The 26111-nt window shown below is 36.3% G+C and overlaps 1 protein-coding gene across 15 annotated transcripts in view; it reads left to right on the top strand.

The window, feature by feature from the left end:
- Positions 1-26111, top strand: part of GULP1 (GULP PTB domain containing engulfment adaptor 1) — a 262267-nt gene that overhangs the window by 70106 nt on the left and 166050 nt on the right. For 6 of the 15 annotated variants that reach the window (XM_081814014.1, XM_081814003.1, XM_031036508.2 and 3 more), the window contains one exon: positions 23026-23125. The exons of 1 other annotated variant lie outside the window; for it this stretch is intronic. The gene's annotated coding sequence lies outside the window, so the exon portion shown is untranslated. Of the gene's footprint in view, positions 1-711; positions 748-12364; positions 13540-16203; positions 16315-16468; positions 17619-21602; positions 21701-23000; positions 23126-26111 lie in introns of those variants that run through there. 8 more of the 15 variants (XM_081814013.1, XM_081814006.1, XM_081814007.1 and 5 more) reach the window with 8 other exon arrangements.

Genomic DNA, 26111 nt, shown 5'->3' with positions numbered 1-26111 from the left:
ATGGCAGTAATATTAGTACTTATTCATATACTTGTTGTCAGAAATAAAATATATAATACATTTGTAAAGCACACAAAGCAGTGTCTAGCACTCTTTTGTTCTCTCATGTTATTAATAAGGACGAGGTTTTGAAAAATATGGGCAGGTTGTATGAAATCATTCTCATTACTGGAAATAGTTCCCAATGTACAAGTGTCATTGATGTCCAGAAAACCAGGTAATGTTTTTGTGCTAATTCTGAAGAGATATTATCAATGACCAACACATATTTTAGGAAAGACCTCTGTGTAATGAGAGTACTTTGAAGAAATACAAAATACATTTTAGAAAATCCATTTCCTCAGTGAGTTCATACTTTCCCATCTATTAAAAATACACTGCTTTTGTGAAGGCCTGCAAAGTTGGGGAGGGGGTTGGCAATGGGGAGTTGCTACTAGAGTATAGAGTTTCAATTTTGTAAGGTGAAAAGGGTTCAGGAGATTGGTTGCACAGCTGTGTGTGTGAGTGCACTTAACTACTGAACTAAGTACTTAAAAATGGTTTAAGATAGTAAATTTTTTTAAGATGGTAAATTTTATGTTACATATATTTTACTACAACAAAAAACTTTAAAAAAGGAAAAAACACATTTATTTTAGTCTTAAGAACTCTTACTCTGGGGCGCCTGGGTAGCTCAGTCAGTTAAGTGTCCGACTCTTGATTTTGGCTCAGGTCCTGTGATGGAGCCCCACATCAGACTTGCACTGGGTAAATAGCCTGCTTAAGATTCTCTCTATCCCTCTCCCTCTGTCCCTCCCTCACCCCTCACTTGGGCATGCACACTCTCTCTCTAAAAAAATAATAATAAAATAAAAATGTTTTATTTTTATGTTGTTATTTACACAGATAAAAAGTAGTGTTCCCTTTTTTTTTCTTTTCCTTTCCTCTTCCTCCCTTCCTCCTTCCCTCTCTTCCTTTCTTCCTTCTTTGTCAAAATACCCAGTCAAACTTGATTTGGCAAAAGATGCCCTGTGCTTTGTTTTTGGCTTGGTTCTCTCAGGATTGTTAGTTAACTTATAAGATTTTTGCTGTCGCACAAAGAAGTCTTGGACTTTGCGCGATGTTTTTTTTTTTTTTTTTTCTTTTTTAAAGGTTTTATTTATTCATTTGAGAGAGAAAGAGCACAAGCAGGGGCAGAGGGAGAGGGAGAAGCAGACTCCCTGCTGAGCAGGGAGCGCCACATGGGGCTCCATTGGAAGACGCTGGGATCGGGACCTGAGCGGAAGGCAGACACTGAGCCACCCAGGCGCCCCTGGGCGATGTATTAGTAGAACATTAACATGGCCCCTTACTATGGCAGGCCAAGATAGCGGATGAGGGTATTCCCTAAGGAATTTTTGTCTGTAAGGCCCTTTTTTTTTACTCTAGTATCCCATTTTTTATCACTGTACTTGGCAGTTCATTTGCGTATATTTATTTATCTATGTTAAATCAGAAACTAAGTGAAATATTTTTAAGGTCTTTTGACCCATGTTGCTAGTTTTGTGTGTGTGTGCTTTTAATTTTTAATGCCTAAAAGACTCAAACTATTGGGCTTATAGTTCACAGATGATTCCATGAGAAACTCAGCCTGCAGCTTTGGGGGCAGAAACCAAGACATGTTAGATAAACTTTGGATAGAATAAGCACTTGGGAAGAAGTTCGTCTAGATACACTTTAGTGCATTTAAGCCATAACTTTATAGTGAGTAAGGAAAATAAAAAAGGTTGTGTGTGTGTGTGTGTGTGTGTGTATATTTAGGCCACAAATTCACATCAGCTTGTGCGCTGAAGAAGCGATAAATGCTAAGTGGCAATTCTTAACAAATTGGGGTCACAGGCCCTTTTGAGGATATCATTAACGATATGTATACACATTTAATATAAATACATAATTTTAGGCAACCTGGGGACTTCTTGGAATACATCTATGTGGCCTGTGAACCACTTGGATACCAAAAAACATCAAGTTGAAAACTAAACTATCCCCAAATTTGCCTGATTGCCTAATAAATAATTTTCCACTGAAAGCTAAATTTAGATTTAATGAATATTAGTATTTTTTGAGATGATTGAAAAAAGGATAGAAATAGCATGTTTATCTGCAACAGTAATCATAGAATACTAAAAAAAATAGGGGAGAAAAGCTATAAAATTGCAAATAACTAAAAATAACGTGTATATGTGTTCCATGGGTGTTTTTCCAATATTTTCTTATTTCCTTAAAAATTGTGGTAAGAATAAAAGACTAATTTTAAGAAGACGTATTTAATGTCAAAATAGAATTTGTACATTATGAAATTTAAGACTGCCTAGTTCTTGCACAGTGTTTTATATATGAAGAAAATTAAAGAAGAATATGTTTGAGACCATCCTTTGTGGTATTGATTAGTTTAAAAGCACAAATTAAAAGCACAAAGGTGGCCATCCATTTCTAGTCAGAAAAATTAAGTAATTGACACATTAAAAAATAAGTAATCAGTCTAGCATCTTAATTATATAGTGGGTAATGGAGTCAACTGTATTCTTTTAGCTTCTAGATTCTTTTTATTTTGAGAAGAAAACCAAAAATTCCTTTTGATTTTTTTTAAATGCCAAGATAATTATAAGACAATTATATAAAAGTATTGGAAGGTTTATCAATTACAGTTTTCTTTATAGATAAATTTAGTATTTTATTTTATTTTTAAGATTTTATTTATTTATTTGAGAGAGAGAATGAGAGCGAGTACATGAGACGGGGGAGGGTCAGAGGGAGAAGCAGACTCCCTGCCGAGCAGGGAGCCCGATGCGGAACTCGATCCCGGGACTCCAGGATCGTGACCTGAGCCGAAGGCAGTCGCTTAACCAACTGAGCCACCCAGGCGCCCGATAAATTTAGTATTTTAAAGTGGATTTGGATGACAAAGAAATACATAACATTATCAGATATGTATTTCAAAGTATCAGTAAGCTGTTATGCTACTATCCTGCTCTCCTTCCTTATCCTAGTTTTAACATTAATTTATTTCCTTCACAGATAGTATTGAGTTACAATTTTATGTCAGGCACTGTACCGTATGTATCTCCATATTGGAGATACAACGGTGACCAAAACAGACATAGTCATGATAACTCATTAGGCTCTAGAGTGATACATGCTATGAAAGAGAAATGGATTGTGCTATGATTGTGTTTTACAGTCCCTAAAATGAGAGTAAGAACACTGAAATAAGCAAAGTATCTATATAATTAAGCCAGACTTTCGGAATGCCTTTTTCCTCTAGTAGGTTAGTAAATGCATTTCCTTTTGTCATGTTTCCTGCATGCTTCTACAGCCTGCAAAATCAAAGCCTTTAGCTGGGTTGTGATCAAATTCATCTCATGGAGGAAGTTGTGTTATTGTAATTTTTTTTTGAGTAAAAGTGGCACTTAGTTGCTATCAGATATAAGAGCAGGATGAATTTAAAAATGATGTTCACTTACCATTAACTTTAACTTTCCTGAAGAGAAGAAAGGTGACAAACCTAAAAGAGTCAACTGTTCTTTTTGCTCTAATTTTAAAAGGAAGCCATTTTGGTTTTCCACATGACCTTAACAATACTACGGGGCTTAGAAAAGCGAACTCAATTTGAGATGTTGCTTACACAACATTGAACTTTAGGAATTGTATAAGGGGATAGATCAGAGTCATTATCACAGAGAGGAAAAAAATCAGTAAGTAAATAGGAAAAAAGTTGGAGGCTAGCTAACCATAGAGGCTTTCACTGTTTATTTTGTGATTGTTCCATATTTTATGACCAGACTTGCTTTAAAAACGTCATAATTATCAAGACTTGCTGACATTTTGTAATGGGAATGTGAACTCCTCAATGTTGGGGAACGTTGTTTCCCCAGTGGCAATATGCTCCGCTGCCCCTTGATCTCCACTTCTCTCTGACTGACATCCTGTAGTCCGTGCCTCCCTGGTGCACTTTGATGATTTTACCTGGTTCGTACTCAGGTTCTCTGGTTGTGATCTTTTTTTTTTTTTTTAAAGGTTTTATTTATTTATTTGAGAGAGAGAGTGAGAGAGAGAAAGAGCACGAGAGGGGGGAGCGGGAGAGGGAGAAGCAGACTCCCTGCTGAGCAGGGAGCCCGATGCGGGACTCGATCCCGGGACTCCAGGATCATGACCTGAGCCGAAGGCAGTCGCTTAACCAACTGAGCCACCCAGGCGGCCCTCTGGTTGTGATCTTATAAACAGACTAAAAAGAATGTATCCTGGCCAGAATACTCTGAACTGCGAATAATTTTCAAGCAGAAAGATCTTCAATCACAGCCTAAAAAGCCTATGTCTACTTAGCATAGCTTTTAAAGAATCTTGATTGAGCATCATAGACAACTTCATGCCTTCCTTTAACACTGATTTTCAAGCAGTGGCAATTTCCACCACTAGCTGAAAACTACTAGAAGCATTCCACGGTTTTTATCGCTTTCTTCTGGCACCAAATCTTGCATGTCTCAAGTTAGTGGAAAGCCCTTTGGCAGTAAGACTTGCTTCCACCTGTGAAGCCTTTATTCTGATTTCTTAAGAGGAAGATTGATTTGATTATTAAAGTTGACCACGTCAGTGGTGAGCCTTTTGTTTTTTTGGTTAGGTCAGGGTATGCATAGCGAGTGATCCCGGCACCCTTGGCAGTGCTCTTACCTGAAGAGATGCTGGAGGAAGAGATTAAAGAGAAACCGTTTGGCTGCTCTTTTTGGAAGGATAGGAAAGCATGGCATACTTACTTTAGTGCAGGGCAATAAACCACAAACTACCTTCTAGACATTTTATTGTGGAAGTTGATACTTCATTTTATTCTCTGATTATAAAAATTGAAAGGTAAGTAGCTCAAGTAACAGTTCTGGATTTAATATATCACCAGTAGTTTAATTATGTGTAAAGCTTATCTGCGGGTGTAGGAAAGGGGCTCAAGTAAAGACCCTAAGATAGGAATGATTATGGCTTGTTTGAAGCAGAGCAAGAAGACTTATGTGAATGGAATATAGGAGGAAGGAAGGAGGGAGAAGAAGATAGATGATAGAGACAGAGAGAGAGGGAGGGGGGGAGAGAAAGCATGAGCTAGCTCATGTAGGGCTTGTAAGTCTGTGTGAGCAGAAGCCATCAAATGATTTGATCTTATTTGCATTTTGAGACGATCATTATGACTTTACCATTAATATCATTACAGAAAAAATATGGAGGATATTCTTGGACATTACACATTTGATATTTGTTATAATTTGTCAGACGTTCACACCTAAAGCAAATTGATATAATTCTCTTTTGCAGATTAATTGTGTGAGAAGAAAAACTTATTGGGGCAAATTGATGCTAATCCATGCAGCTTTTAATGACTTGGTTTAGAATGCAACTTGGTGCTTATCGTGCCTTTGATGTATGTATATGGTGATAATTATCCTGTTCTAATGGGGAGGAGGCACATTTCTTTTAGGAAAATGTACATGTCATTTATGTTCAATAAAATTTTTCCTTAATTCAAAGAGACTTTGAATAAAGCCTAGTTCCCCTCATGATTGCCTACCTTTCCAAATTTACTTCTACTTTTAAATTTAATTCTAAATTTACCTCTTAATGACAAAATGTTCAATATGAATACTGATATATACAGTCAGCTCAATTTTAAAAAATAAAAATTATTTCATAGCTACTTTATGAACCTAATTTTATAAGCTCATTCTAGTTTTATGTCAGATCCCTCTGCTTTTCAGTTAACAATTTAGTTGTAATAATTGACTCATTTTCTGGAAATAAAAGTGTTAATCATGAAATCATCTCTATCTCCTCATTTTTCTAAGAGTATTATGAATAAAACTCTGGGGATACCTCGTGAGAAAGTGTTTTCTTGATGAAATAAAGAATCATGATATACTTTAGGAGCTTCAAAGTATGTAATAATATATTAAAAACAGGAGAAATACCAGAGTAAAAGCATTGTTTAAATCTATTTATCCAAATGTTTTCCAAACATATTTGACTATAGAACGCTTATGTGTGTGTGTGTATGTGTGTAAAACTTCATATTTCATAGAACTAGTGTTTCTCAGAATTCATTTTGAGAAACATGGTTCCCACATATCTAGCTGACTTTTATTTTTGCAAATGTTATTATTGATGTTGCTTTACTCACCTGCACATGTTTATAAACAAGACAAAACAGTGGAAGACTTATGATTCTTTTTGACACTGAACAGATGTGAAGTTTATTCCCTTATTAGTGCCTGCAGGACTTACAAATAAACCTGTTAATCGTTTGTTGCTTGTTCTTCTAAAGTCTTAAATTTAATTCATAGATGACTTCAGGCTCTTCACAAAAAGAGTAGCTTCAGTACTCCTAGCCATGTGTCAAGATATTAAATGGTTGTATTTGTTTCATGAGCCCCTGAACATTAAGGAGCATGGATCTTTTCGTTCTATTTATTCCTCTGTTTTCTGATTTAGAAGGCCTATGGGTACTACTGGCCAAGAGAGTATGATCATTCTTTGCATAGTGGCTTTTCCCGTCAAATATATAAAACTTGAAGCATGTGGAGAACTATCAGCAGTTACTTCTAACCAGTTAAAGGGAATATAATTCAGAAAAGGAAACCAATGCTTGGTAGGAGGAGGGTTCTGTCTAATAATAATAATTAAAAAAACATGGCTTGTAAAGACAGGTGACGATATAGCTGTCTTAAGTTATTGGAAAGCCCTTCCCACTCTTTTTTTAAATTTTTTAAAAAGATTTTATTTATTTATTTGAGAGAGAGAGAGAGAGAAACAGCATGAGAGGGGATAGGGTCAGAGGGAGAAGCAGGCTCCCCGCTGAGCCGGGAGCCCGATGTGGGACTTGATCCCAGGACTCCGGGATCATGACCTGAGCCGAAGGCAGTCGCTTAACCAACTGAGCCACCCAGGCGCCCAAGCCCTTCCCACTCTTAATTTCCCAGGAGCTGTGGAAGCATTACATTTTGAAAAAGTATCTCCTTCCTATTTCTCAATCTTTTCTATTAATATCATTGCCTGCTTTTTTCTTCTAGAAAACATTGTTTTTGTCAGTTTTGTTCTAAGAATTCAGAATTAATAACATTTAATTGCCTTTGGTACTTTCAAGCATTCATTGTTGTACCTTTGAACAATGATAGTATGTCTCTGTGTGTGACACTTCTAGTCTGTAAAAGATACGCAAGGAACTGTGGATTTGTAGGTGCTGTGCAGTAACTTTGTGATCACTTGGGGAATTGAGTCCAGTGGACAGGAACTATCAAAAGCAATGGATGCACATCAAGAAATGGTTGACCTAGAGTTGAGTTTAGGATGTTTGCAGGGACTGAATTAAGTATAAAACTTACCCTGAAAATTTCAAGGAAGCATTGACAGATGGTTAACAGGTGAGTGGCAGAATCAAGATTAGCATTTCTGAACTACGGCTGCCAGAGGGTAGAACAAGGAGTAGGAGAAACAGTGTAAGTAAGGAGAGTTAGTCTGGTTGTCAAGGTCAAGGTTTGTTAGTGTCTGGCAGTGGGATGGAGAAGATGGAATAGATTCTAGAGCTCTTTTAAAAGGGAAATGCCCAAGATGTGGTGACGGGGTGTAAAGAGTTGAGTAAAGGGAAGAAGTGTGATGTAAGTTGAAAAGTTGTTAGCATTTTCCTAGGTGAGAAATTTGGTAGCAGAAGAGCTTTGGCGGTCATGAAGATAAGGGCTTATTTAGACATGCCTAATTTGTGACACTTTCACGTGCTGACCAGTGGCATTGACTTGCTCGTCATACTTCATATGCTTGTGTTCTATTGAATTTTATAGATTGTGTCCTATTAAACATACCAAATCTAATATTGCAGTTTTTCAGAAGGTATACTAAAATCTTCAATTTACATGCAGTGGGCTTAATGTATGCTATTACTACTTTATCATCTGTCTCATTTAGAACTAGCTGACCTCCCTCTAGGTTGCTCGGAAAAATCATTTACTATAGTTAAATAAGTAAATCCTTGTTTCCTATCCAATCATCCTGCTCACAGTGCGCAAGTAATAGGAATCCCTTTTGCGATTCAGTGCTTGCAAATCCCAGGGAAAGCCTTGTTGATTTTCCATGTGGGGGTTCAAATTTCTATTACATGGAGGGAATCATGATGACACTGAGAACACTGGGTTTCTTAGCACCCACTGAGAAGGGCCCACTGACCACTTCCTGATCCCCAGGACTACCTGGGTTACTTACTAGGACAGAAATATCTATGGAGAGAATTCACAGTGGACACTAAAGATTTTACTTCCAAGTAGCATGGTCAGAGTACTGGGTTCATTCTATTATGCACTCAGCATCGGTGTTTGTGTGCTAATGAAGCCCAACTAATTTGAATGTTCTACCTCTAGGAAGTATAAAAATAAATCACATGTTTTTATTTGTTGTAGTAACAAATGGACAATGATTTTACTTTTATATGTAATTAGAAATTTTAGTTTATTTGAGCAGATAAATAGAACACAAGTTCCTTGAAGGTGAAGAATCTACTTGTCTATTGTATCACTACTGTCTGGACATATCCCTAACACTTAATATATATTGGTTACATGAATGGATTGTGGTTACTGGAGCAGTATTTCCAGTTTTTCTGTTAGCATTTGTCCGTGTCTGTGTGGATGGGCTAGGATGGATAGAAGAGAGGGTAGGTGCGGGGAAGTTGCCTCAGCTATAGGTCAGACAGTTGAGCTCCACTGGGTAGACAGAAGCATAGTGTCCAAGGTTACTTTGGACTACCTTCAGGCGCTTCTGAGGAAATACATTAGCTCCAGGATTCAGGATGAAGCAACAGGGAGCTTTAGCTTGTGGGTATGGCCTAGCCATGGAGAAGCAGATGGCATTTAATAGGTAGACACCTAGGGCTTTCACAGGTGTTCTTTTGCAGTCTGGGCTTACCCATGCCAGTGAGTGGGATTTACTTGTCAAGTTTCAGTTATGGAGGGAAAGTATAACAAAAGTACATTATTATCCTGGAAACTCAGAAACAGGCACCAAGATAGTAACGGGTACGTACCGAAGCCCACAAGAGGGATGCAGAGTTAGAAACGTGGGTGTCTACATCCTTCTACCAGAATAGTGGCTTGAGGAGGGAGGAGGCCAGTAAGAAGAGTGACCTAGATCGCTGAATGAAAAATGGAAAAGCCTAGGCGCTTTGGCTGTAGGGTGGGGTGGGGATCCAGCGTGAAGCCCAGGAATCAGGATGTGGTGATGTCCATGGGTGCACCTGTAACTATCAGTACCCCCCTCCTCCTTTCTCCTTCTCAGTGTAGCTGTGCCTTGCCATCCTTTCTCTTTTCTCTTTCAACCTTCTCTTTCCCCTTTTCTCACTCTTCTTCCTCCCAGGTACAGGGTGTGATTTTGTAAGTACGGTAAAAACTCTGTACCTAATATTTTATAATATAGGAAAGTGAAATCTGATATATAACTGAGAATAATCTAGGAAAAATGGCTGGGCTTTCTTGGTGCTGAGGGATCCATAAAATTGAAAAGTGTATTTTTTCTGCTCTATTGATAGAGTCCACGAATACATTTAACTTACCTTCAAGTTAAAAAAAACAAAACACATGCAAAATGTTTTAAGCACAATAAAGAAAATACAGAAGCTGTAGATAAATTATGTGTGCTTTACTGTTCTTAGGAAGAGAGAGAACAATCATAGCATAGGTTTGTTTGTTCTTGTTTTTATTTTGGAATTAGCTGTAGGGGAACAGAGGTCTACAAATGAAGAGCATTTTTTGGAGGGGACACTTTTTTCAGTGACTTGAGATGCCTAACAGATTTGTGTGGCCTTTATTTCCTTTTCTTTTCATTGGGTTAGTATGATTTTTTCAGAGTGTATTAATTTGTTAGGGTAAAAAAATATTATTTTTACAGTGTTGTATGTGATGTTTCATTCATTTGCAGTTTTAAAACTGGTAACATAGGTGGCTGTTGAGACCTGACAGAAGAGATGATGTTAGGTTCTTTGGATGCAGGGAGGAAGACTCATTTGAGTTACCTCAGTAAGGTTAAGTACTGAAGAAGACAGGAATCCCAGCCACACGTCTAGCCTTTAAGGGAACCCAGGGAAAATGGACTGCAATTCAGAAATGGGAGTAACCGATTCCCTCCTTGCCCCCTACTTGGCAGAGTTGATTCTCTGCCATTGGGATGATGTAGCTCCCTCTGTCTTTGCTTTATCTGCCGCTACCAGTATTCTCTCTATTCTATGTAATATTTCTTTACCTTCTTCTGACTCAGTGTCTGATCACCCATAATCATTATTCTTTATGACTTCTACTGCCTGATAACCTCGGTAAAGCATCTTCTCCCTAGGCGGCTTGTTTTCTGCTCCAGTTACAAATAGTCTGATTGTCTTCCCTGTCAGGATTCAGAATGTAGAGCATGTTCTTGGTCAGGGTAATCCACTCTTGTTTTGTTTAGGTGGAGCTTTTGCACTAGGTCCCCACTTAAGCTTTAGATGATCTAGTCTTAGCTCAGGTCCTCAGGCCAGTCTCCTCAGAGGGAAAGGGTTATGTTGAGTGCCTTGAGGGAGGTTATTTCTCCAGCAGGAGGATGAGGGCAAGACCTTTATTGATGGATTTATAGGCACAGCAGGCATTTGGGGAGCAATAGATGGCTAGTTTGAGTATAGTGAGAAATTACTTTGGCACAAGGAGTGTAGCAGTTGGAGGACCCCCTGCTGCTCGTAGTTGGCCTTCCATATATTTTTGCCTTGAACAAATGAGAAATAATTGTACTCACTTAGTTTCCTTAGATCTCATTGCATATTTTATTTGTCACCCCCCTCATTTACTTCGCAGATTTTCCTTTCAACTTAATTTTCATTTATTACTTTATGGGTTATTTTAATCTATAGGTGGGACTTGAAAATATATAAATAACTTTTTTTAAAAAGATTTTATTTATTTATTTGAGAGAGAATGAGAACTAGAGAGAGAGAGCACATACACAGAGGGAGATGGGGAGAGAGAAGCAGACTTCCCGCTGAGCAGGGAGCCCAATGTGGGGCTCGATCCCAGGACCCCGGGATCACGACCTGAGCCAAAGGCAGACACTTAACCGACTGAGCCACCCAGGCGCCCCGAAAATATGTAAATAACTTATACAAGGTGTTAAACTTACTTGGTAATGGTGACATCTATAAGTATGTAAGGCTCTTTCAGTTTTAAAAAGTGATAAAGATTGCTTCTCAGAGTATTGTTGCTGTCTTGAATATGTTACTTCTCTGCAAAGCCCCCAAGTAGGTACTCAAAGACACTACAGGAAACACTGGCAAAAAAGCAGAGTTAGAGATTTTGAAATGTGAGACCTATTGCTTTTAAATGTATGTGCTGCTTGTATTTAACTGTGTGTGTGTATGTGTGGTTTATTATTGTTGTTTTTGTTTGTTTGATTTTTGGCAAGGTGGAGCTTGATGACCTATTAAGAGTTTTCTCTCTTCTAGCTCTCCTTTGCCTATCCCCCACCAACTCCTTCCCAGATATCTCGTGAGCATTTACTATGTACCAGCCACAAAGAAAGTGATGCAGTTTTTATCTAACTCACATATACAGTGAGCCTGTGATTGCTGTACTTATAATTCAACTGGCAAGATGTAAGTATGTTGAATAGAATGGTTTCCTTGATTAGGCAGCAATTTTCATTGGTGTACAAGCATCTGATCTATTTTTCAGACTTCACGCTGTGTCTGTTTTCTTCTGTAGTAGGTTTTCTTGGCAGGTACTAATAGAAAAAAAATAAACTTCATTATTTCATTTGGCAATAAGAAATTTGTAGCGTAGAATAGTTTTCTCACATGAGCTTGCTTTAGCCATAATAGGTGAGGATTTTTCTTTAACAGTATTATCAGTAGTCATAGTTTGAAAAAAAAAAAGTGAAATAAGATGATAAATAGTACACAGGATTTTAGCATGCAAACTAGAGGGTTATCGTCTAGTTGTGAAAAGGAAATAAAAAGAGTCAGAATTCCTGAGTTGTGATCTTGGCTCTGATGCTTGTAACTCATCTCTCAGTATTGATTTTCTTTTTTGGTAGAAGAAGGACCCTACATAGAGGACAGGGCTGTTTTTGAAAAACAAGATGTCATTATAACCGTGAAAACATTTTGAAAAGTTAAACTTACACATTCATCACCATTGAGACATGTTCAGAATTAAGTTAGATGCAAGTGCTTAATAGGATGACATCTATTTTGGCGTTTATAACAGCAAGTTAGAGTTCGTATGCATGCTGACTCCTTTGCTAGATGAGAAGCTTCATGACTTCATCTGTATCCCCAGTAAACAGCACTGAGCTGGTGTTCATTAGCGTTCATTGGATGAGTAAAACTGGGTAGAGATGAGGAAGGAGCATATTCATAATATCACTGATTATTATAAACTAGTGCACTAGCTTTCAGTTACATTTTAGAGAGGGGAGTCCATCCCACAGGTAGCTAGGTCATGGTTTCCTTTTGCTTTAGTCTATGAGATTGGAAGGCTTTTGTTCCTTTCATTTTGCTTTTTTTGCTGTAAATGGTTATAGCAAAACAGAGATGTGCTCTTGGTAATATGATCTTAAGTAACTGAATGAAATGAAGTCTTCATAGTCTGAAGGAGTGTACTGTACTGATTTGATTTTAAGTGTTTTCATGCATAGCAAAGAGCTAAAAACTGGTTTGCCTAGTGTTACCGAGTGGGGAGTTTTCCAGAGGAGGGACCCGCTATGGCTAACATTAGTACTTTCTACTTAATAATAGATTTAGAGCGTTTAGAAGACTGCTTTTTGGTCATTTACTTCTACTGACTACTCAGAGCTCGGAAATCAGGTATACTTGGTATATTACATGATCTTCTTTTCTCTGTGGCTCAGTGTTGAATTCTTATGAAATGTCTTTGCAGAAACTTTACTTGCAAGTGTGGAACTCTGACATCACTTGTTGGAAAAGGGGAATTTGGTTGTAAATTTTACTTTTTTAGCACAAGTTATAACTTCTCCTGGAATGCATCCTTTTCGGCTAGTAACATGATCTCATATTTGTATAGTACTTTACATTTCTGAAAGTGCTTTTATAGATAGCTCGTTCGAAAATACCCCAAGAGAGAGGAAGCATAGGTATTATTAGCATCATGTGGCAAGTGCTCTGTTGGTTACTTTGACCTACCTTACATGTAAAATATTTGTCAAATGAAATTAGACTTGACCTAATTATGATGACATTTCCACACGTTTTACTCTTTTGATAAATCTGTGAACAAAGAAAAGACCTGCTCTATCTATGCTAAACCATATCATTGGATTCTGGAACTTGGGGAGATTAGGTTCAAATGAGATGATTGCAGTCTTCTTTGCTCACAGGCAAGATAGGAAACCATCTTCATTTATCACAGAGTAACTGAAGAATAACTGAAAAACTAGAGATCTCTTTGATGTTTTGTCTGGATAGAAATAATTCCCTATTGACGAGGAAAATGTGTAACAGAGGAGGCTGAAGAGAAGTTCTTAGCTTGGGTAAATATAATGCTTGTTTATTATAAGTATTTTATGTATTCATTTGATAGCGTAGACTCTATCCTGTGGAGTTGGGGGAAGGAATGATTCAAACATAGAGTTACAGTTTATGACCTCTTTCTTCAGTGATTATAGTTTATTGAATTTTGTTTGAGATGGAGCTGAAGTCTAAAAGAGGGGGAAAATGGAGAAGAAAATTCTAGGGAAGGATCAGGTACCTTTGGAGAACAATGCTTATTTAGATAGCATATTACATTTGAACCCATTTAAGAAAAAAGAAAATGAGATTTGCTAAGCTAAACTTTCTTTATAGCTGACATTTATTTGGGGAGAACTTCTTGGTGCCTTATGATATTTTGTGCACTGAGTCTTCAAAAATAAATTGTGAAATTATAAACCAAGGTATTTGATATATCCTTATTAAGTCTCTTATAAAATAAAGTTGGGTTTATTTTTCCAGCTTTGTAAACAGTGATAGTTCCAAGTCTTTATTTTTGATAGGCCATTCAGATACTACATAGTAGATATCAAATCCTTATCAGATAGGGAAAAGCTATTAAAGGGTTGGGTGTCAACATAAATAATTGCCCTAGAAACTTCTATGACCAGTTAGTAAGGCACAATGTTTACTTAGGTGTTGTCTTTGTGAAAAGTTCCAAAGAAATATGAAAATAACTTATTAGAGTAGAATCAGGTAGGAATAATTCTATTAAGCTGCCAATCAGGTCTTTATTTGCATTTATGTAAAACATAACATTAATTCATCAGGAATTAAGAGAGATTATTCATCTTGTGTAATTTTTAATTAATAAATGCTCCACATCACCTATTGCATATCAGATTTATAAAGTTGTTCATATCCATCCTGAATCTGTTTATTTACCAGTTATTTAAATCAATCACATTTATGCTATCTTCAACTGAAGTTAAGATATAACGCTCCAGTCTAAAGTTCATGAAAGCCCGTATTGTATCATTTTTTTTTTAAGATTTTATTTATTTATTTGAGGGAGAGAGAGCAAGCGAGCACAAGCGGGGGAGGGGCAGAGGGAGAGGGAGAAGCAGAAGCACGCTCCACACTGAGCAGGGAGCCCGATGCGGGGCTCCATCCCAGGACCCTGGGATCATGACCTGAGCCGAAGGCAGATGCTTAACTGGCTGAGCCACCCAGGCACCCCTATATTATATCATTTCTTAAGAAAACACAAACGTTTTCAAAAATAAAAACAGAAACAAAACAAAAAAGAAAAGCAAACATTTTAAACTATGTAAGTTCTGCCCTCTTAATTATTTTTTAAAAAATATTTATGGGGTGTCTGGGTGGCTCACTTGGGTAGGCGTCTGCCTTTGGCTCAGGTCATGATCCCAGGGTCCTCGGATCCAGCCCTGCATTGGTTCCAGGCTCAACGGAGAGCCTATTTCTCCCTCTCCCTCTGCCCCTCCCCTCCACTCGTGCTCTCTCTCGCTATCTCTTTCTCTCAAATAAATAAATAAGATCTTAAATAAAAAATTAAAAAATATTTATTTATTTATTTGAGAGGACAGGAGCAAAGGGGCAGAGGAAGAGGGAAAGAGAATCTTAAGCAGATTCCCCGCTGAACACAGAGCCTCTGGGCGGGGTTTGATCTAAGGACCCTGAGATTCCAATCCAAGCTGAAATCAAGAGTTGGTAATTTAACGGACTGAGCCATCCAGGTGCCCCTCTGCCCTCTTAATTATTAAAAACCTACTAAAGACTCATCTGACCTTTCATGTCCTTTTCAGCTTCTAACAGCAGCAGATACCTTCAAAACACCAAAAAAGTAGCTGAATAACAATTTTGTAGAACACTTTTTTTAATGTATCTTTGAATTATTTGGCCCATTTTTTACTGTTAGCTCAATCTGGAGAAAGTCAGATGAAAATTCAATAAAATAGGGACACCTGGATAGCTCAGTAGGTTAAGCATTTGCCTTTGGCTCAGGTCATGATTGTGGGGTCCTGGGATCGAGTCCTGCATCAAGCTCCCTGCTCAGTGGGGAGGCTGCTTCTTCCTCTGCCTCTGCCCCTCCTCCCTGCTCATGCTGTCTCTCTCTGACAAATAAATAAAGCCTTTAAAAAAAATTCAATAAAATACATATTATACATTAGTAAATAGCATATATTCCAGAGTGATCAGTTGCTTGAACTTAACAGAAAACCAATTAAAATTCAGTTAAATGAAACAAAATAGATATTGGTTATTACAGTTTAAAGTTCTGGAGTGATGCTTCAGGCAAGGCTGAATCCAGGTACTCAGTTGTTTCTCTCTCATGGCTCTGTTTTTCGCTGAGTTGGTTTCTTTTGAAGGTAGGAAATGAGAGGACAAAACAGCCATCAGTCTTTCAGTCCTCAATTTAATCAACTCATATGGAAAGGGATTGCTGCTTTCCATATAGTTGTAGAAAAAGGTGCTGATTTGATTTTCCTTATTTTAACTTAGGGCACATTTCCATTCCTGAGTAACTAATTATGACTAGGGTCCTGGTACTCTCAGGCTAGTCTTGGAACTAGCACTAGAGCCACCCCCAGTCAAACGTAACTACCAGGAAGAAGGGAAGGAGTATAGGTCTGCAAAGAAAACCCAGGGTGCAGTTATGAGAATATGGTTTTTTTGTTTGCTTTTTGTTTTGTTTTTTCCCACAGGAACGTGATGGCAGGAAAGTGCAATGTATGTATATATTAAATTAAATGAAGCGTGAAATGTATGCTGTAAGGTGAAAATACCATTGAGCAAAAGAACAGCAGGTTAAAATGGTACACTAATATTTCATAGCAGATCAACATAAAGAATGGTTGCAAAATCTTGATACTGAAAATGTTTGATTGCTGAAGAAAGGCCTTGAAACATAACCAGTCAGCATATAAAGTACTTATGGATGATAGCACCTCAAAAGACTATTTCCTCATCCATAAGATAATAATTAGTTAATAGTAGATGCATTTATATACTTTCTATGTGCTGAATTATATTGATACAGAAGGTTTTCTAGATTTTATTGAGCAGTGTTTATATAATTTAATTATATCCAATTACAGTGTTACTGCAATTAATTTAGAGACAAAGATGAATAAAAATCTCCTTCCCATCCTCCACCTTAACTGTGGGAAATTGGAACACTGAATTATAGCTCACTGAAATTTGCCTTTAAATACATTACATACTTCATAGATATTAACATGAATAAAATTAAACTCCACAGGACTGGAAAAATTAAGCTAATGACTTTTTATGTAACCCAAGTTAATGAGTATTTTCTGCCCCAATTTTTTATTAAGGAATCAACCACAGTTTCTTGATTTCCTTCATTTCAGCAGTCTCTGTTGTGTGGCTATTTACAAAAATGCTTTATAAGAGCATTGATTGAAGAGGTGCTCCATTTCCACAAACACTGAAATATATTTATATAGTTTTACAACTTTTTTAGTAATAAAGATTTTCAAAAATTAAGGGTGGCTTTTAGCATAGGTGTTTTATAATTTTTTTTTTTAGTCTCCTGAGTATGTTTTGATATATTAAAATACTATAGTAAAGAATAGTAACTCATGATTTTGTTTTCTGAGATAAAGGTAGGAAGGAAAGAAGAGTGCAGAGAAAGTAAGGAAGAAAAGAGGGAAGAAGGAAGGACAGAAGGAAGGAGCTTAAAATATGGAGACTATTTGGAAAAAATTCTGTTTTTAAAGAACGTGGTGTTGAAATCCATATTGGCAGTGTTTTAAAAATAATCCTAGTATTAGAACTAAATAAGATGATTAATTAAAAAATTAAAGCTAATTAAATTTATAAAATATATTATTAGGTAGATACAACCATTAAATAAAATTCTTTGACACCTTTGATAATGAGTTAGCTGCTTTAATGCCTTTGTATTCGCTCATAGCTAAGATCTTAAAGTAAGGACTAACAACTGACATTATTTTGTAGGTAAAATATATAACTGACATTAAGGGAAACTGAAAACCAACCTTTCCTTATCTAATGACGGAACTGAGTGGTGAATGTAGTTACTTGGGAGAAGAGCAATGAAGACAGAGGGAATAAAAAATCCAAAGGCTTTGAGGTATATATTTGTCTCAAAATCTCAGAAAACCTCATTAAAATATAAATACAGCACACCAAAAGGAAAATAAAAATTATAAAATAAGTATTTAATAAATTAAGTACATAAAAGTTGTACCTTACTTGCAGTTAAATAAATACACATTTTAGAAAAAGACAAATTTTTGAACAATCAAATTGTCAAAGATTAAGAAAAAAATCGTTGCTGGCAAGGATGGCTGTAATTAGCATCATCATCTGCTGTTGGTGGAAGCCTTTGTTAGTTTATCTTTCTAGAAAACAACTCGGTGATGTGTATGAAAACACCTGAAAGATCAAATACTTTTGAACTAGTAATTTCATTTCTAGGAAGCCTTAATAAAGCAATAATTTGAGACGAACACAAATATTTATGTGATATGTATTGCAGTTTTCTTTGTAATATGTAAGTATGGAACGATAGCAGAAGTGATAAAATGATTGTGAATTACTGAGTCCTATTTTTATGTGCCAGGCACAATGAGTACTGCTGTGTATGGAATGTCTCATGTCTTTCTTTCTAAATTCATATGATGTAGAGTTAGTGTTTATTTGTTAATTTCCCTACCACTGTATTCATAATAAGTTAGATTTCCTTGGTGGAATCACCTTTATCCTGTGTAGCAGCCATGTGATTTAGGAGAACTGACCATATCTGTATCTCCAGGAATGCACCCTGGTTGGCCAAAGCGACTCAGTGACTCTGCACTCCCAGTGATTGGTTGGGGATGTGCATGTCACCTTCCTGGCTCAGAGTAAATTCCAGAACTTTTGATGACTGACTCAGGGAGAATAGCTTTGTCTCCTGTTGCTCTCTTGCTCTTCTTTTTTCCTCATTCCTCCAAACATTGCTAAGATTTCCATCCCTTTCCCTAGTCAGATTTAGTTTATTCTTCGAATTCCTATTGCATTAAAAAAGTTTCTCTACCGTACGATGAATTTCACTCTGCCCTACATCATTCATTAACTCAAGTCATGAATTTTTAACCTGTATCCTGTTGTCAGCATTTCGGATCCATCTCATTGCCTGGGCTGTGTTTTTTACATAAAAGGTTCTTAATATTTGAGAGACCAGAGTTTGTGAAGAGTTAATGTTAAAAAAGAACAAAGGCTCTACCTTAACCTACTTAGGCTGAAAAATATAATAACCAAAAGTTTCACAGAAAGTGACTTGTGTTTCCCACCGATTTCACCAGAAAGGGTGAATGACTTGATAATTGTTCTCCAACTTCTTCTAATTAGGAAAATTTCCTGCTGGTGACAGCTTGAAAGCACCTCTAAAAGTTTCATGTCAAATTCAGAGGAAAGAACTAGGTTGAATTTGTTTTTAAATTGGCGAATTTAAAATTGTTATTAATTCTGAAATAGTTTGTCATGTGTCATCCTCTGTCACTTTTTTCTTTCCATAATGAGAGCTGAGGAAAGGGAACTTAACATGCACATTGAATGACAACAGATGGTAGGAGTTCTTGGTCCAGACTGACATCTCTGAGAATAGGAAAGCCCAGGGCCAGAGTTGTCTTGGTCTTGCTCTGTTCCTACATGAATTAAATCCCAAGCACCATTCCAGGTTTACATCTTACAAATATGAATGCCTAGAGTCTATTTCTATTTTGCATTACCATTTAACAAATATACATAGATTTCTAAGGAGCAGTTTGCTTATCTCACCTTCTCTCTTTCATGATCTCCTGAGAGCCACATTTGCCACATGATCTTCCTAAAATACATATCTTCTTGCTCCACTTTCCTGTTTTATCATACTCCTACCATCTTTAGGGTAAAATCCAAATTTCACGGCATGGCGTTCAAGAACCTTCCCGATATGGCCTTACCTTACTGCTAAAATCTCTTCTAAAACAATTCTGCGAACATTCTCTTTTCAAATCCTATATACCTAACCGCTTGCCTATCCTTGAAGGTGGCATGTTGTTTCTTATTCCTGTGCCTTTGCTTATGATGTTCTCTCTGCCAACTGTGGCCTTTCCCAGTTTCTTCATCGGATGACTTCTAAACTGAAGGTTCACAGATTCCATCTTTTCTAGCGGGACTTTCCTAAACATTTCGATGTTTCTTCTGCACTTGACCTTGCCGTTACATCATCCTTATCAATTGACGAATGCAAAGGTGGCCATGGACTTATTTCTTCTCCCTAATGACTGATACAATTGGGTATTCAGTACATGCTCAATGAATATTTGTCTGATGAACTAAATTAATTTTCCAACTTCACATTCCTTAGAGCATAGGGCTATAGTTATGAATGTATGTATGCCACTGCCTTGGTGAGAAGACTAAAATGAACAGGAAGTGATTGCGCCGAGCCACTGTGACAGTTTATACCCTTTTCCCTGGGGCATTAGAGTGAAAGCATTTGAGAAGACATCATTAAGAAGAGATTCTAGGGCGCCTGGGTGGCTCAGATGGTTAAGCGTCTGCCTTTGGCTCAGGTCATGATCCCAGGGTCCTGGGATCAAGTCCCGCATCGGGCTCCCTGCTCCTTGGGAGCCTGTTTCTCCCTCTGCTTCTCTCTCTCTCTCTCTCTGTCTCTCGTGAATAAATAAATAAAATCTTTTAAAAAAAAAGAGATTCTAAGGCATCTGGACTAAGATGCTAACGCATGCTAAGTCATTTGGACTTTGTCCAGAGGGTGATATGACCAGCTTAGTTGTTAGTCAGCTCATGGCCGACTGCTAATGGGTTGGTGAGGATGTAAACTGGGAGAAGAAACAAAATGGCGTCTTTTATATTAAGTAGAATAGAATTTATTCTGATTTAACTTTATGACAATGGGTAAAGAAAATGAGGGATTATAATAATGCCAGGTTTCTGCTTGAATAATTAGAATGAAAATTACAGTATTTACTTAATTAAAATCACAGGACAAAGGAAAAAAGAGGAAAAAGAAAATCACAGGCCAAAGATCTGCTTTTGTATATTTTGAATTTAGTTGCCCAGAGAGAATAAAAGATGAGTATCTAGGAAAACTTTCTTTTGCAACATTTTGTAAATTAGTTTGGGATATTGCTAAGTTCTTGGGGCTAGCTATAAAAAGAAAAATAAGTAACAAAATGATTTTGAAAAAGTTTTAAGATCATGATAATGCTGGTTTCTATTTCATTTCATGACAAGAAGAAATATGTCTTAGCCTGGCTTGTTTGTTTTAGTTGGTTTTACTGTGTATGAAATACTTAAAGATACCATGTTGCATTAACAGATTGAAGCATGTAGTCATATTGCAATGTTAATCATGTTAGTTTCTTAAACTAACACTGTTGGGAAAAATGAAGGTTCTGGTAAAGAAATAACTGGCATCACTTAATTTCATATACATCTTCAAATTTCATATCAATATATAATAAATGGTGGCAAAATAAGATGAAATTGAGTGTATTATGTTCATACTAAAATTTTAAGAATCAAGTTGGAAACAAGATTTTATATTTTAAAATAAAAATATAATCAAAAGAACAACCCATAAGCACATCTCATTTTTTGCAAGAATATTTGAAAATACTCTTTATCTGCACAAATTTAATCATATCAGACATGGGACAGTCCACTTCAGAGTATATGTCATTTTCTTGCAAGAAGAAAGCTAGAAGTAGGCACAAGTTCATTCTTGTTTTTTAATGTGGATATTTTCGTGCTCTTCTTTATTCTGTCACATTGCATAATATATTCTAGGCTGAAAACATTTTCTCAGTAAGACTGGATTTCAGTCAATCTGAGATAGAAATACAAACTGTGGGGATGTTAAATTGAATTAACCACTTTAAGGAAAATATTTACTTTCCTATAATATTTTGGAATGGGATTTTTTTGGAATAGTCTTGTTACTTATGTTATCTTAGGGGATTTCTTTCTTATTTATTTTCATAAGACCAATATTTGCACAAAATAGAGAAATTATCATTATGTTAAAAAAGAACTAATTTTGTCTCTCCTTTTCTCCCTTCTCCCTAAGACAAAACAGAAAAATGATCTAGTTAGTCACTTTGGAAATCATGACATAGTTTCACGGTTACCTTTTAGCTGTGTCATGTTTGAATTCTAAAGCTGGAGGTATGTGGTAATGGAGCCTTTACATTTTGAGGAACGAGAAAATGAATTATATCATATATATACCCTAAGATTCAGTAAACGCTAAAAGAGTACCATGTGATTTAATAAATAATAGGCATCACTGGGTAGATAAACTTTTTTTCACTAAAATTATAAAATACCCGTATATGGCCTTACAATAAACCATGCTCATATTTTAATTCAAATTTTACAGTCATTGTCTGTTGTGGTAGATGTTGTTGATGATCTGTCTGTAAACCCTTTCCTTTAGTGTCTCCCAAACAAACTTATTTACTTGAATTATTACGTCAGACTTTGCCTCTGGGGCCACCTAAACGAAGATCCTTTCTTTTCTTTCTAAAGTTTTGTTAGAAAATGAACCGGAATAGCATGAAAAAATAGACAGACTTCTAAAGAAAATTGTAGCTAAGAGGGAAAAAGGTAGTGTTCAGAATATTCACATGGCTAAGACACAAAGAGGCAGAAATAAAATATTTGAGATCTGATTTTAGTCTATAATTTGAGAAAGTCAAAAATATAGATCTGGCTTTACCAACAGTCTATATTAAAGTTATGGAGGGAAGCAGAACAAAAGAGTGAGATACATTTTTGTATTTTTGCCAAAACAAAACAGAAAAAACAGCTATTTTGACAAGAAGAGATACTATACTGTGAATATTTCTGCTAGTATTTGAAATTTATATCAGAGGTACATTTGAAGTGACCAAATTAAGGGAAGGCATAATTTGTGTTGCATCTGGAAAGGCTTTTTCCTTTCATCTGCTGGAATAAAAAATGTAAAAATCTTAATCAGCCACATATAGCATGAGAATGAATAGAAGGATAAGTTACCTAAATGCTTTCTCCTTAGCAGTGGAAGTGGAATGAAAGTTAAAATATATCAGTGCTTTCTAAAATTCTGTTTCATCTTCTTAATCAGGGACGGAGTATGCACTTGGTTGGTTTAATTAGCTGCTGACTGGAGGAGATAGCAGGGGCTAGCTGTAGGGGGAAGGGGTGTATTGTCAACCAGCCATCACTGTGCTTTCGTAGTAGGATATCCATGAGTTAAAACACTTAACTTACTATCTAGCAATTTTGGTATTTGATCTTATTTAGCAACTTTATCTTTTCCAAAAAATTACATGCTTTACCACTTTTTTTATTAGGTAATTTTCTTGAACTTTCACAAGAAACATACTTAGAATTTTAGAATATGTACCGTAAGCTCTGAATTAAAATACACATAAATGTAATTATTGATTAATTCTACTCAGTCCAATTTTAATTTTATTTTTAGTTATATGTGATTCCTTCTGGTATAGGAGAGAAAGTGATTGAGGAACTCAAATGGCAACTGTATGATTGAAACTATTCAAAGTCAAGCGTCTGCATATTCTTTCAACTGTATTCGAGCACTCCCAGGTAAGAATATGTGATTGTTTATATACTTACCACCATTTTGAAAAAAGATTTGAAACTGTAAACAATGTTTTTATTTTGTACCAAATATTTAAAAACATAGTTTTATTGCAGAATATGGTAAAATACATTAAAGCAAAATAAAGTTAAAATCACAAATGAGCCTGTTTTTCTAAAAATAACTTCTTGGGATGCTTGTGTGGCTCAGTTGGTTAAGTGTCTGACTCTTGATCTCGGCTGAGGTCTGGATCTCAGGGTCGTGAGTTCAAGGCCCGAGTTGGGCTTCACACTGGGCATGGAGCCTACTTAAAAAAAATAAAAATAAATAAAAACAAAAAACTTCTGTTATCATTTTGTTCTATATCACTTAATGTTTTGTTGGTTTTCCCCTTTAAACAAAGTTAGGATATGTATTCTTTGCTGAATTTCTTTATTATTTTTGTCACAAATCTCTTTTGTTCTGAGAACATGAATTAATGTCTCATTTTTTTGTTAATATAAACATAAATAATTTTAAAATATTTTTTAGATTGTGTTTATTATTCAGACAATATCTTTATAGATAGATTGGTATGTACGTCACTCATTTTGCATTGGGAGAGTTACTAAAATTAGCATCACTGGCTCAATGGCTATAATATTTCAAAGGCTTTTCATTATTTCTGAATTTACCTCCAGAAAGTAGTAATGAGTTACAGTTTTCGTTACCATTTTTGAAAATGTTTATTGATCCATGACTTAAAATATTTTCATTCAAAGAAATTCCCAAACAAAACCTAGTTTGTGTTGAAGAAAAAATTCAAAATTAAGTCAGTATTCTAAATTTTACTTGTAAGCGTAAGCAGGAGCAGTCTCTACTCACATATATTCGGCCAATATATCCCTTACATAACCAAGTGTATAAGAAAAGCAAATATTACATATGTATAATCTTTCTGCACTGTCTAAAAATACATTATTTATAAGTGATAACAAATATATTTTATTCAATTAGTATTTAGTGAAAATTTATTATCGTACTAAGTAGCCTTATCGTACTAAGATATTGTACTATATCATACATAGCCTAAGCGCTATGATTATTTGATTATTATTGATGGTGGTGGTGATGGTAGACATTAAGGACAGGAGGGTATAGAAGTATTTTCTTACCTCTTTCAATTTTCAATAAAATATGGCAAGATAAGAAACCTATTTCAGTTCCTTAGGTAAAAGTAGAATGTGCTAGGTGCCAAGAACACTTCACAAATGAGAGCCCATTTGAGTTGTGCTTTTTAGAGTAGGTAGAACTTTGATGGGTGAACATTTAAATGGAGGGCAAAGTTGGAGCAAAGATACACAGCTGAGAAAGAAAGGGGGGTATTCAGGAAATAGGAAGGATAGGGTAGCTATAGCAAAGTGATGGGAAATATGTTCTGTATTTGGATTTCTCTACTTAGGCATTTATATTTCATCATTACACATTGAAGGAACAATTGCAGGGGAATGAGATGGTCCATGCAGTCCTCTAAGAAGCTTAATATAGAAGTGATATGTGTGTTAGACTAAGGAAGGGAGAGCAAACCCAAAGGAAGGGAGAATGATTTGTAGACTTTTCCTTTCATTTTCATCAGCATTTGTTAAACACTTGCTGTTTGCCAGGTACTTGAAGAACTTGAGAAACTGTAGAAAAAAAGTTGAAGACATAATCTTTATTCCTGAGGAGGTTGTAGTGTGGGGGATGAGACATGCATGACCAACAAATAAATAGTGTAACAATTGAATCACATTATTAAAAAAGATTTCAATTATTTATTTGAGGGGGGGAGGGGCAGAGGGAGAAGTACACTCTCCACTGAGCAGGGAGCCCTAGGAGGCCTAGCTCGATCCCAGGACCCTGAGATAATGACCCGAGCCAAAGGCAGATGGTTAACCAACTGAGCCACTCAGGTGCTTCCAATTATTCACGTTTTTAGATAGACTAGTTGGTAACTAATTATGTAGAGATGCAGGTACTAGATTATCAACTGGTGGGGTTTTCTCAAAGACATCAAGTCTGATCAAGGTTACCGAGGAAGCAGTGTTTCTAAACATTGGAAGAATTCAAACAAGAAGCAGTGGAAATTTTATCTAGGTGAGAATAATGTAAATAAAAACCAAGGCAGTGAAACTCTCACTCTTTGCAGATGATATGATACTTTATGTGGAAAACCCAAAGACTCCACCCCAAAACTGTTAGAACTCATACAGGAATTCAGGAAAGTGGCAGGATATAAAATCAATGCACAGAAATCAGTGGCATTCCTATACACCAACAACAAGACAGAAGAAAGAGAAATTAAAGAGTCGATCCCATTTACAATTGCACCCAAAACCATAAGATACCTAGGAATAAATCTAACCAAAGAGGTAAAGAATCTGTACTCAGAAAACTATAAAATACTCATGAAAGAAATTGAGGAAGACACAAAGAAATGAAAAAAGGTTCCATGCTCACGGATTGGAAGAACAAATACTGTGAAGATGTCAGTGCTACCTAGAGCAGTCTACACATTTAATGCAATCCCTATCAAAATACCATCCACTTTTTTCAAAGAAATGGAACAAATAATCCTAAAATTTGTATGGAACCAGAAAAGACCCCAAATAGCCAGAAGAATGTTGAAAAAGAAAAGCAAAGCTGGTGGCATCACAATTGCGGACTTCAAGCTCTATTCCAAAGCTGTCATCATCAAGACAGTATGGTCCTGGCACAAAAACAGACACATAGATCAATGGAACAGAACAGAGAGCCCAGAAAAGGATCCTCAACTCTGTGTTCAACTAATCTTCGATGAAGTGGGAAAGAATGTCCAGTGGAAAAAAGACAGTCTCTTCAACAAATGGTGTTGGGAAAATTGGACAGCCACATGCAGAAGAATGAAACTGGACCATTTCCTTACAGTACACCCAAAAATAGACTCAAAATGGTTGAAAGACCTCAGTGTGAGACAGGAATCCATCAAAATCC

Source organism: Leptonychotes weddellii, chromosome 3 (assembly GCF_054177405.1).
Source record: "Leptonychotes weddellii isolate Sample4059 chromosome 3, ASM5417740v2, whole genome shotgun sequence".
Classification (NCBI taxonomy): domain Eukaryota; kingdom Metazoa; phylum Chordata; class Mammalia; order Carnivora; family Phocidae; genus Leptonychotes; species Leptonychotes weddellii.
This window is presented reverse-complemented; position numbering and strand designations above follow the sequence as displayed.